Here is an 11,183-nt window from a genome sequence, read left to right on the forward strand (position 1 = left end):
GCTGATTTGATGACTGTTTTACTTATTTGCAAAGACAATTTGGACTCCATGCTCACAAAGGGTCACCATTGAGTGTCCATTTCATATGGTGGTGGTGGGGGGCGTCCTTGGCTCTGCTGTGGAAAAGTCTGGGTAGATTCTGCACTGGAGAAGTTAAAGAGGAAAATGCACGATTCTTTTTCTGTCTTAGTTGGGGGAGTTGAAATCCTGGCTGAATGTAAGAATTGGGTGTCAGACTTGGTTTCTCCACAGTGCTGTGGGATTGTCAGTGTGGAGCTGCAGAAGAATAAGGTTTGCAGGTCACCTTTGCAGGCAGGAGCACAGGGACATGGTCCAAATATATCTGCTTCCCTGGTCAGAAATTAATGGGACCATGCAGCTATCAAGTCGGATCAGCTCAGCATATGCTGCTAAGAATCATGACAAATAACCAAATTCCTTTTCATGTCGTTCAAGATCAAACATTTGAAATATTTAAAATTCTTTTTTATTAATTAAATTTGTTCTTTGAGAGTTTTATACAGGTATATAATGCATTCTGATTAGCCTACCCCCAGCTCTTACCTCTGTCCCTCCCACTTCCATCAACCCCCACTCCCATCAGTTCCTCCCACCTCCCATCAGCTTCTTCCCTTGCCTACTAATTCCTTTATCCCATTCTTGTTTTTTGTTTTGTTTTGTTTTATGATCCATGTGTTTGGAATGATTCATTGGAGCCTGGCGCACTCACCAGTGGACATACGACAGAAGCCAGTCAGTAGCCAAGAGTTCAGCAAAGAGCAATTAATTATTTAAAATTCTTATCTACCATCAATTATATTGTTCACCATGAAAGAGAACAGCAGAGCTTTGTAGCCAGACAGGACGTGTGCTTTGCACACAACCACTGGATTCAAGCTTCTTCACTCCCTTAGCATTCAAAGCCAGCCCTGGACTCTATCCTCCCTTCCTTCCTTCCTCCCTCCCTCCCTCCCTCCCCTCTTTTTCTTTCCTCCTCTTCTTCTTTGTCCACCTTCTCCTCCTCCTCCTCTTGGTCATCATCATCATATTCTTCTTCCCTCCTTCTCCTTGCAAATGATTGAAGCCTTCGCATGCAAGGCAAATACTGTACCCAGAGCTGCACTCACCCCCTTTTATTCTGAGACATCTCTAAGTTCTCCTGGCTGATCTTGAACTCTGCAGTTCATGCAGTTTCGAACTTGTGCCCTCAGTCTTTCCAGGAGCTGACATCATAAGCCCATGCCACCAGGCCCAGGCTTCCTCTTTACTCGTTCACTAAGGACATATGTGGAAATGCCCTTGCTTCACTGTCAACAGTGAGAGCAGGGAGGAACCCTGGGGAAGTGAATTTGTCCCATCCCTGACACATTCTCTTCTCAGTTTGGTTGTTAGTCATCTCAGCATGGAACAGGTGAGGCAGTGGTTGAACTCTTAGGCCAGCAGTCCTGTGTGGCTCTCCTGTCTGCCCACGGGAGGGTGTGTCTCAGTCTTGATTGATGCAAGATATAAGAGAGGTGACAGTACTTTCCAGAAAGAAAACTTAGTTTACTATGGCTGTGTGTGTGTGGGGGGGGGGTAGTGTTTGTCTTCTCATTTGGGAGTCATACAAATATGAGGAGACATTTGGGTTTTCATTTTATAGAAGAGAAAGGGGTGGCCTTGTCTGAGGCCATAGTGCTGGTGAGAAATAAGTGTAGAGGTGCATTTGAAACCAGTGAAATCGATTGTTCTCATTTCCCTGTTTTTTTCCCAACCCCACCAGCTTCACCTACACAAATCCCAAAGAACTGTCCTCATAGTCTGAGGCATGTGAACGCTTGGCCCCATTGTTTTGAGCTGTTAGGGGAGGGTTAGGAGATACGACCTTGTGGAAGAAATTACGTCCCTGGGAAAGGCTTTGAGAGTTTAAATCCTGACCCTCCTTCCAGTTCACACTCACATTGCCTGTGTTCAATGATGTGAGCTCTCAGCTTCTGGCTCTTGCTCACCATGATGGACTCTTCCTTCTGGAACCCCAAACCGAAGAAGGCACCTTCTTCTATAAGTCACCTTGGTCATGACATTTTATCACAGCAACAGGGAAGTAACTGAGACAGCACTATTCCAATTCAGAGTCTTAATAAACCATAGGAAGAACAGCTTCCCATGGCTGTCAGATTGATGAGGTGACAAAGTGGTATTGATAGTTCACCCTATCAGTGTTGACATCACTTGGTACTTTGAAGTACCCAGTGAAGTTCCCTGATTCAGCCACACCCATGTGGAAGATCCTGCGGACAGTGATTATCAGGGCTTCCTCTCTGTAGAACACTGGGATGCTGAAGATCAAGAGTCAGTCTTGATTTATCTTTAGCTCCCTTTACAGCAGTTTATGGGCAGCCTTTGAACCTGAACTAACTTCCTTTTGACCATCAAGTAAACCTTTGAAATATGTTACCTTAGCAGACTATCAGCCTCTACCGAGCCTACAGCTAAGAAGGTCCTCAGGAAACATTTGAGATCTATACTAGAGACTTCCCTGCTTTGATGTAACGTAACTGCCTGCCGTTTTACACCAATGTATTTGGTAAACACCATGATTTATGACTTTCTTTTGTTCTGGGAATATAAAAATTGCATGTAACTACTTCCATGGTAGACTATTTCATTTGAGGTATCTTAGGTTATGGCCACTGATATTCCTCTCAAGAATACGCCTTTTCTTACTCAGTTTGGAGAAAGAACCATGTTTCATATTGACACAGGAAGAAGGGCCTGACCCCTTTTCAGTTCTGTATCGAACAGGTGAACGTTTTATGCTGAGAACATTCTATGAGTCTGTGATCACAGAGTGATAGATGTAATTTAAAAAGTGACATTTGGCCCTTTTCTCTTTATGGCATTTGATCATAAAAGTAACTCGTGGTACAGAGTTAATGAACATTCCTCTTTGGAATAACTTTATTTTGTTAAGGGGAAAAAATCAGTTAAATTTAAAATTCTGTGGAGAAAAATTCACTTATTATGGAAAGAAGAAATCTGCTGAACCACCCAAAAATAACTCAGGCAGTTAGCGTCCTCCAGCTTGCCTGAGCTACTGATACGCTTAGTTTACTACCTCGCTTCCATCTGCTAGAGATACCTGCTCTCGGATGGGGTGGGATTTGCTAACTGAATTAATGAAGAATATAGCATCTTTGGAAAAGTACACTACTTTTGATGCATTCTTTAACTTGGGTTATTCGCTACAAACTTTAGAGTTAAATACACCAAATAATACTGGGCTCTTAGGCAAGACGAAGCAACCCCACAGTGCCCAACATGCCGAAACAGAACATGACTTGTTTGAGCACCAACTTCTTTGTGAGCTAAATGAGATTCATGGGGCTAGGAGTCTAGACTTTAGTGAAAAGGTAGGTATCTTTCCAGTAGAGCAGTGAGTCTTATTGTGTATCATTTATTCAAAACCTATATCTTAGAGAAAAAAAAAACTAATGCATTTGAATGCTTTTACAATGAAGTGTTTAGGTGCTGTCTGAATCCATGCGGTGGAAATGGTTAGTGTCCTTGCTGGGTGGAGGTGAAGATGGCACCATGCTGGGTCTCCTTGGAACTCTCATCTAATTGTGTAGTTGTCAGATATGTTGCTAGGATTAGTGGGAGAGTTTGGGTCCATGACCTCTTAGTTGGGGAATGGCAGTACCAACTTCCTCGGCATAGTGAAGATTAATTCTGTTAAATACACAGTGTCCTGACATAGTCTCCTTGGAGTGTGGCCCGGGCACAAGCAGTTAGCAGTGGCAGCCCTTCTGTGTGGGGGAGCCTGCAGTCTTCTGTCTGTCTGCAGCTGTGTAGGAATAGACGAGCTTTGGGAGAGGTACTACTCAGGCTCTACCTTAGCCCCTTTGATTCTGTCAGCGATCACAGCTCCCAGACCCAGAAAGATGGCTGCCTTGGCTCAAGTTTAAATATGTTGAATTCACTGCTGCTCCTGGAGAGATATTTTGTTTTCACCATCTTAGACTCATAAAGAGGACATGGGATGGAAGGGAACCCCTTTGTTCATGGCATAAAACAGGAACAAGGAGATTTCCCTCCTTTGGATTGATACACAGAGCTCAGGAGGCAGAAGGTCGTGGAGCTACAATGTAAGATCTGATGTTGTTGCTGCCCAGACTGAACTGGAATTCTTTCAAGTTAGGAAGATCATATTCTTCCTCTCCTTGGCTCTATGGCATGGCAATTAGCAATGGCAGGAGGAAGTCTTCTTCCTGTCTCCTTTCAATCCACGGCGAACCTCATAGTGCGATTCCAGTGTGCAATGGCAGGAAGACAGTGGGAAAAGGAGATGGACCCAAGAGATCCAGATAGGAGTGACTTCCTAGAGTGGACTGCAAAGGCGCTGATGGGATGAGCTCAGGGCCTCTCCTGGGGTACAGCAGAGTCCCAAATGGAGCTATGCCTAAGCAACCCCTGGGTACTCATCCCATACTGTGAGCATTAGACATCCTGAGGAGCCAGCCTGATGGACTCGGGAAGGCTACTGAGGGAATCCACCATGGCAACAGATGCAAAGAGTAACGTTAGTAAGGGCAAGTACTTGACTTTTTAGGACAAACTGGGGAAGCAAGACTAACGTGGTCTTAGAAATCATTCTCTAGCCAGCTTGCTTAACTTTCCTTCCTTGTTCATTTCTGTTTGACTTCTGTAGGGATTTTAAGATTTTTTTTTTTTGCGCCGTATCCCTGCTATAATTCTTATGGCTGAAGCAATTGGAAGAGAATCTAAAAAACAGTCATTGTCTTTAAAGACACTTCCTCCACGTAGAGGCAACAGAAGGGAGGGTATCAGTGTCTGCATGGAGATCTGAAGCCTACTGCTCTACACTGAAAACCTAAGTAGCAGGCACTGCCTTCACGGGCTGTGCCAGTAGAATGCCACTGTGATGCCTGTCTACAGCTACAGAGGGAAAGTAAGGGGTCTGCAGCACAGAGCGGCACCTTAGCATTTGTCTCCCTTTGGGTCCTTTGGTGCAAAGGAGGGTATGAAAACCAAAAACCCAAGCTGCAACTCTAGGTTTGAGCTGGCACGTGGAACCATCACGGCCCACGTTGTAAAACTGGACACCTGAGGAAAGAGCCTGTTTTTTTTTTTTAAATATGGCACACGGCTGTGTGAAATAAACAACAAATCATTCAGTCACTCACTCTACATTCATCCACTTATTCATTATTTCCCACCTTCTGACAGCTAGAGTTAGAGTAGCCATTCTGTGATTTTGAGGATAGAAGTCACTCAGAATAAGAGCAAAAGCGAGAACGAGCAAAGAGAGGTGCGGTTGTGATCAGTGTTGCACGCATCTACAAAAGTGTCCCAATGAACATCACTATTTCGTACAGATCATATTTCCCGAGGAACACAGAATGACAGCAGAGCATGTCAGGGCGTAATCAAAGAGGACTGGGAATGCCAATCCACCGACATGAGTACCACACAGTGGGATGTGTATGTTCTGGGGACTCATCCCTACTTTGGACCCAACCTGCAAAGGGTCCAAGTCTAGAGGATCTGGCCCTCTGTCAACCAATTTCTTCATAGGGCTTGAAAGACTAGCATGTGCCTTCAGGTTTCTGTGTTTTTGTTTGTTTTTTCCGTCTGGGATGGAATGTTTGTGCTAGAGGAAACTTTGGATTCCATGACTTGACATTCGAGGAAACTGAGGCTCAGGAGGAGGAGACACTTGAGTGGGCAAACAGGAACATGATCTCAGTGGCTTGGTTGACTCCTACCCATAATCCCTTCGCCCTCCTATAGGAAAGGCAGCTGCAAGATTAAGTCAGAGAATGAAGCTTTTGACTGGGGCTCTGAGAGGCAGCCCATAGGCAGCACTGGGGAGCATGGTCTCTGCTGGGGGAAAAGAGGAAATCTGGGGGGTGGGTTGTAATATGAGAGGGAGAGGCCAGGGAGGGCCAGAAAGAGTCAGGGAGTCTCTGGGATGCAACAATGGGCAGTTAGGGCCACCCCTGCTTAGCCAATCAGAAGCACAGCTTAAGGAAGGTAAACTTTTGTTACTTTTAAACGTAGGTTGTTAGCACATGGATATGAGAAATAAGAGCAGAGACAGGGTGTGGCTGATATTCACGGGAGCAATGTAGTCAAACTGGGGGAGGACTTGCCATGGGTAGAAAGAATAAACACTGGATTTGGAGAGATTATGCTCACCATGAGAGTGTGTGAGGGAGAGTGGGGTGGGGCTGGAGTGTCGGAGGACATAGGGAATCAAGACAAAAACAAAATCAAGACTGTGTTCCGGGGTTGGAGAAAAGCTGAACCTGAAAAGTCCTCCTACCTTCTAGTCTTTGTTGCAAAGGAACAATAGTCTCTGCCCATGGCTGTGTGGCCTGCGGTACCTTCCAGGAGAAAGAACACAGGCCTGAACCCCATCAAAAAAGCACTGTGCTTATGGCTTAGCCGGTGGCTCACCTCTGCCAGAAGAGCAGAGCAAGCAAGTCAGTCCCTAGCCCCCACCCACCCCCGCCCCAAGGATGCCCTGGAAGACTGGGTAAGAAGTGAGCCTCCCAGAGTGTTGGCTGCTGAAGTGTGGGGCTCGTGGCTCTCCAAACCACAACATGTAGAACCCTTTCAGCCCCCTCTGCTCTTATTGCCCAGATGCCCACCCAACTGGACGCAGAGGTTGAAGAAGACATTCCAGTTCTGATGGTGACTGGGGTAAATCTTCAGCCTGGTGGGAGAGGACCTCAGGCCCTGCAGGCAGGAGGCGGGGCAGGCCTAGTGTGTGAGCCCTGTTCTCTATGGATGGCTGTCTGCTCCCGGGCCTTCCCTCCCAATCTTCTCTGTTTCTCTTCCCTTGCTTTCTCTCTCCCAATCTGTCCCCATGTCTAAAATGGAAGACTATCCCTAGCCAGCCATGCTGGAAAGATGTAAAGCACAAGGAGCTGCCTCTCAGAGCCGGTATAAATACTGGCTCTAATTATAACATTAATATGGCTGGGATCATGAAACCAGAGACAACCGACATATGGCGAAAGTTGCGGGCCCCAGAACTGCAAATGAGAGATGCTTTCTGAGAGTGAAAGCATGTTGCCCCGGAAACCAGGCTGCCCTGCCTCACCCACAGGAGAGCACTGGGCTCTGGAGTACCATGTGGGTAGGCTGGAAAAGGAAAGCAAGGAGAAGCGGGCAAGGACTGGCCCTACCTTGCGACTCTGCAAATGGCACTCCATTAACTTAGTCCTCAATGCAGGACCCCACACACGGAACATGGGAAGCAGAAGGCACGTTTCAGCCTCAAGGCGTTCAGAGCCCTTTGAAGGGGATGCAGCGTGAACTCTAGTCAGCTAGCTGGAAGGGCGAAGGCCGAGCTCTAGGCGCAGCTGGCAGAGGAGACCTCTTTCAGGGTGTTCTGAGCCTCAAGGGCTCTGATATTGGCAGGAAGGCAAACTGAGATGGTGTATGGAACCTTCTATCCTCTGTTCGGCACTGTGGATGTGAGGCACCCAGCCCCAGAACTATGGATGAGGCCCCAAAGGACTATGACTTTTTCCCCAAGTTCTACTGCAGCACTTACAGCCTCTGCAGGCGAGGACTCAGAGTCCTGAGCACAAGTTTGAGGGCTCTCCACACCAGCTTCAGAGAATGCTAAGTGCCACAAACTGTCCCCACTGGGATAGCTCCACCCTAGAATCCCAAAGCTTATCTAGGAAGAAGAACTGCCCTTGAGAAATCCAAGTTCTCACCCTAGAAGGGTCGCTCGAGACAGCAAACGATTGCTTCCGGTGTTCAGGCTGGAAGGGCTGGACCAGGTCTCCTACACATTCCAGAAAGGATAAAGCGACATGATTCTTCGGAAAGGGATGGAGTGAGCTGGGGTGTGTATGCATATTCAGAAAGCACACACACTTCAGCCAACGTATAACTCTTTGCCCCACAGTCAGAAGCAATGAAATAGTCCCGTTGGCAAAGGCAGGTGCGCCAGGTAGTGACTATCTCTACTGCCTTGTTCACCATCAGAGGAAAAGACAGACCTGTCAGGCTATATGTACAGTAGAGAGGGTTATTCATTTTCAATAACAATACAATACTATGCGAGGCACAAAATCTCTGGAGCTTTATCTGTGGTTTTTTTTGTAGCTGGGCGGAAACGGTCAGGTGGTGTGCCATTTTTACTCTCTCTGTCCCTTCCTCAAATTTTCACATCAATCCTACAGTATTAGTAATCAGTAATAAGCAATGAGCCTTCATTTTTAGTGAGTCAGTTTAACCACAGAACATGAAGAGAGTCACAGTTGACACCCCACCCCTACCAATGAGCCAGGCCTTCTAGATGAAGATGGAGAAAATGTAGGGAAAGGATCAGGGTGGGGCCAAGTGTAGAGTCAAGCTTATCTCTTGGGGCCCTTTCTGGCACTGAATAGGCTCATTCTTCTAGCAGACATGAACCAGGGACCTACTGTATGCCAAACTAAAGAGTTACTTTCTAATGAAAAGAGCTTGGTATTGGCATAAAAACAGAGAGGTTGACCAACGGAATCAAATCGAAGACCCAGATATATATCCACACACCTACCTGTGAATACCTAATTTTTTACAAAGAAGCTAAGATTATACAATGAGAAAAAATTGTCTTCAACAAATGGTGCTGGCATAACTGTATGTCAACATGTAGAAGAATGAAAATAGATCCATATCTATCCCCATGCACAAAACTCAAGTTCAAAGACCTCAATATAAATCCAGCCACATTAAACCTGATAGAAGAGAAAGTGGGAAGTAGTCTTCAATGCATGGGCACAGGAGACCACTTCCTAAATATAACCCCAGTAGCACAGACATGGAGAGCAACAATAAATAAATGGGACATCTGCAATTGAGAAGCTTCTATAAAGCAAAGGACACAGTCCATAAGACAAAAAAAGCAGCCTACTGAGTCGTAAAAGATCTTCACCAAAACCAGACAAAGGACTGATCTCCAAAATATATAAAGAACTCAAGAAACTAGACATCAAAATTCTAAATAACCCAATTAAAAAATGGGATACAGAGAATTCTCCACAAAAGAAACTCAAATGGCCAAAGAAACTTAAGGAAATCATCCTTAGCTATTCAACATCCTTAGCCATCAGGGAAATGCAAATCAAAACTACTCTGAGATACCATCTTATACCTGTCAGAATGGCTAAGATCAAAAACACCAATGATAGCTTATGCTGGAGAGGATGTGGAGTAAGAGGAACACTCATCCATTGCTGGTGGGAATGCAAACTTGTACAACCACTTTGGAAATTAGTATGTTGGTTTCTCAGAAAACTGGGAATCAACCTACCTCACAATTCAGCAATAATACTCTTGGGCATATACCCAAAAGATGTTCAATCATACTACAAAGGCATTCATTCATCTATATTCATGGCAGCATTGTTTATAATAGTCAGAACCTGGAAACAACCTAGATGCCCTTCAACCAAAGAATGGATAAAGAAAACGTGGCACATTTATACATTAGAGTACTACTCAGTGGTAAAAAAAAAAAAATGACATCTTAAATTTTGCATGCAAATAGAAGGAATTAGAAAACACTATCCTGAGTGAGATAACCCAGACCCAAAGATGAATATGGTATGTACACACTTATAAGCAGATATTAGCTATAAACAACGGATATTGAGCCTATAGTTCATGATCCTAGAGAAGCTAAGTAATAAGGTGAACCCTATGAAAAACATATACACCCACCTGGGAATTGGAAACAAACAAGATCTCCTGACAAAATTGGGAGCATGGGGATGGGGGAGAGAAGGGAGGGTGGAAGGGAAAAGGAAAGGAGAAGCGGAGGGGTGAGGAGAACTTGAGGGAATGGGATAGTTGAGATGGAGGAAGTAGAGATCTTGATTGAGGGAGCCATTATAGGGTGAGTGAGAAACCTGGCTCAAGAGAAATTCAAGGGAATCCACAAAGATGGCCCCAGCTAGAACCCTAATCAAAAGAGAGGGGGCCTGATCTTGACTTTTCCTATAGTCAGACTGATGAATATCTTAATATCATAGAACCTTCATCCAGCAACTGATGGAAACAGAGGCAGAGACGCTATCGGAGCACTGGACTGAACTCCCAAGGTCCAGTTGAAGAGTGGGAGGAATGAGAATGTGAGCAAAGAGGTCAAGATCATGAAGTGTTCACCCATTGAAACAGTCTACCTGAGGTAGTGGGAGCTCACCAATACCAGTTGGACTGAGAAGGACCAAACATGGGACCAAACTGGTCCTTCTAAGTGTGGTTGATAGTTGCATGGCTGGGGCCGACTGAAGGGCCACTGGCAGTGGCACCAGGGTTTAATCCCTACTGCATGTACTGGCCTTTTGTGAACCTATTTTCTTTGGATGGATGCCTTGCTTAGCCTGGATATAGTGGGAGCCTTGGACCTTCCACAGGGCAGTGTGCCTTACCCTCTCTGAGGATTTGATGGGGGTGGAGTGGGAGGGGAGGGGAGAGAGTGGGAACTTGGATTCCTATCTGTAGCTTAGGATCCATTTGGTCCGGAAATACCTTCTCCCCTTCCTTCACTGCAGCTAGAGCTGCCCACTAGCCTAGCATTCCCACGAACTTCTTCAGAGGCTTGTCTGTTGGATGTTGCCTAGACCTCCCCATCAAGCACACATCCTCCTCGTCTCCACACGCATATGCACTCACACACACACATATGCATTCGCAAACACGCACATGCATGCAATGCAGGTGTGTGTGCGCACAGCACAGGCATCCCGAGCTCGCGGCCTCCCTGGCGAAGCTCCCTCAGCCATCAGCTGCTGTTTATTTCTTCGCCTCCTCATTTGGCTCCTGGGAGGATGTTTCAGCAGACTCTTCAGAGAGAAAGGGAAAAAAATACAATAGCTCATTAAGCTAATGACCCTTAGCCAGGCTGGCTGCTAGCAAAAGAAGGCAGGCAGGGACAATTGCTAGCTTTCCACTGAATTGAGATTGCCTCCATGGCGGGCTCATTTGTTCTCCTCTCCTTTTGTTCCTCAGACTAAGAAGCATGGGGAGGGCAGCTCTACCTGCATCTGTGGGTAAGTTTTAGGCTCAACTTGTCACCCGAGAGTCAGTTTCCCCTGGAAAACAGCCACGGCAGAGATTGGGGTAGCAACAAGGGAACTGATGTTCAGGTACTGTGCATTTTGATGCTCGAG

The sequence above is a fragment of the Chionomys nivalis genome, chromosome 1 (genome assembly GCF_950005125.1).
Source record: "Chionomys nivalis chromosome 1, mChiNiv1.1, whole genome shotgun sequence".
In the NCBI taxonomy this organism is placed as follows: domain Eukaryota; kingdom Metazoa; phylum Chordata; class Mammalia; order Rodentia; family Cricetidae; genus Chionomys; species Chionomys nivalis.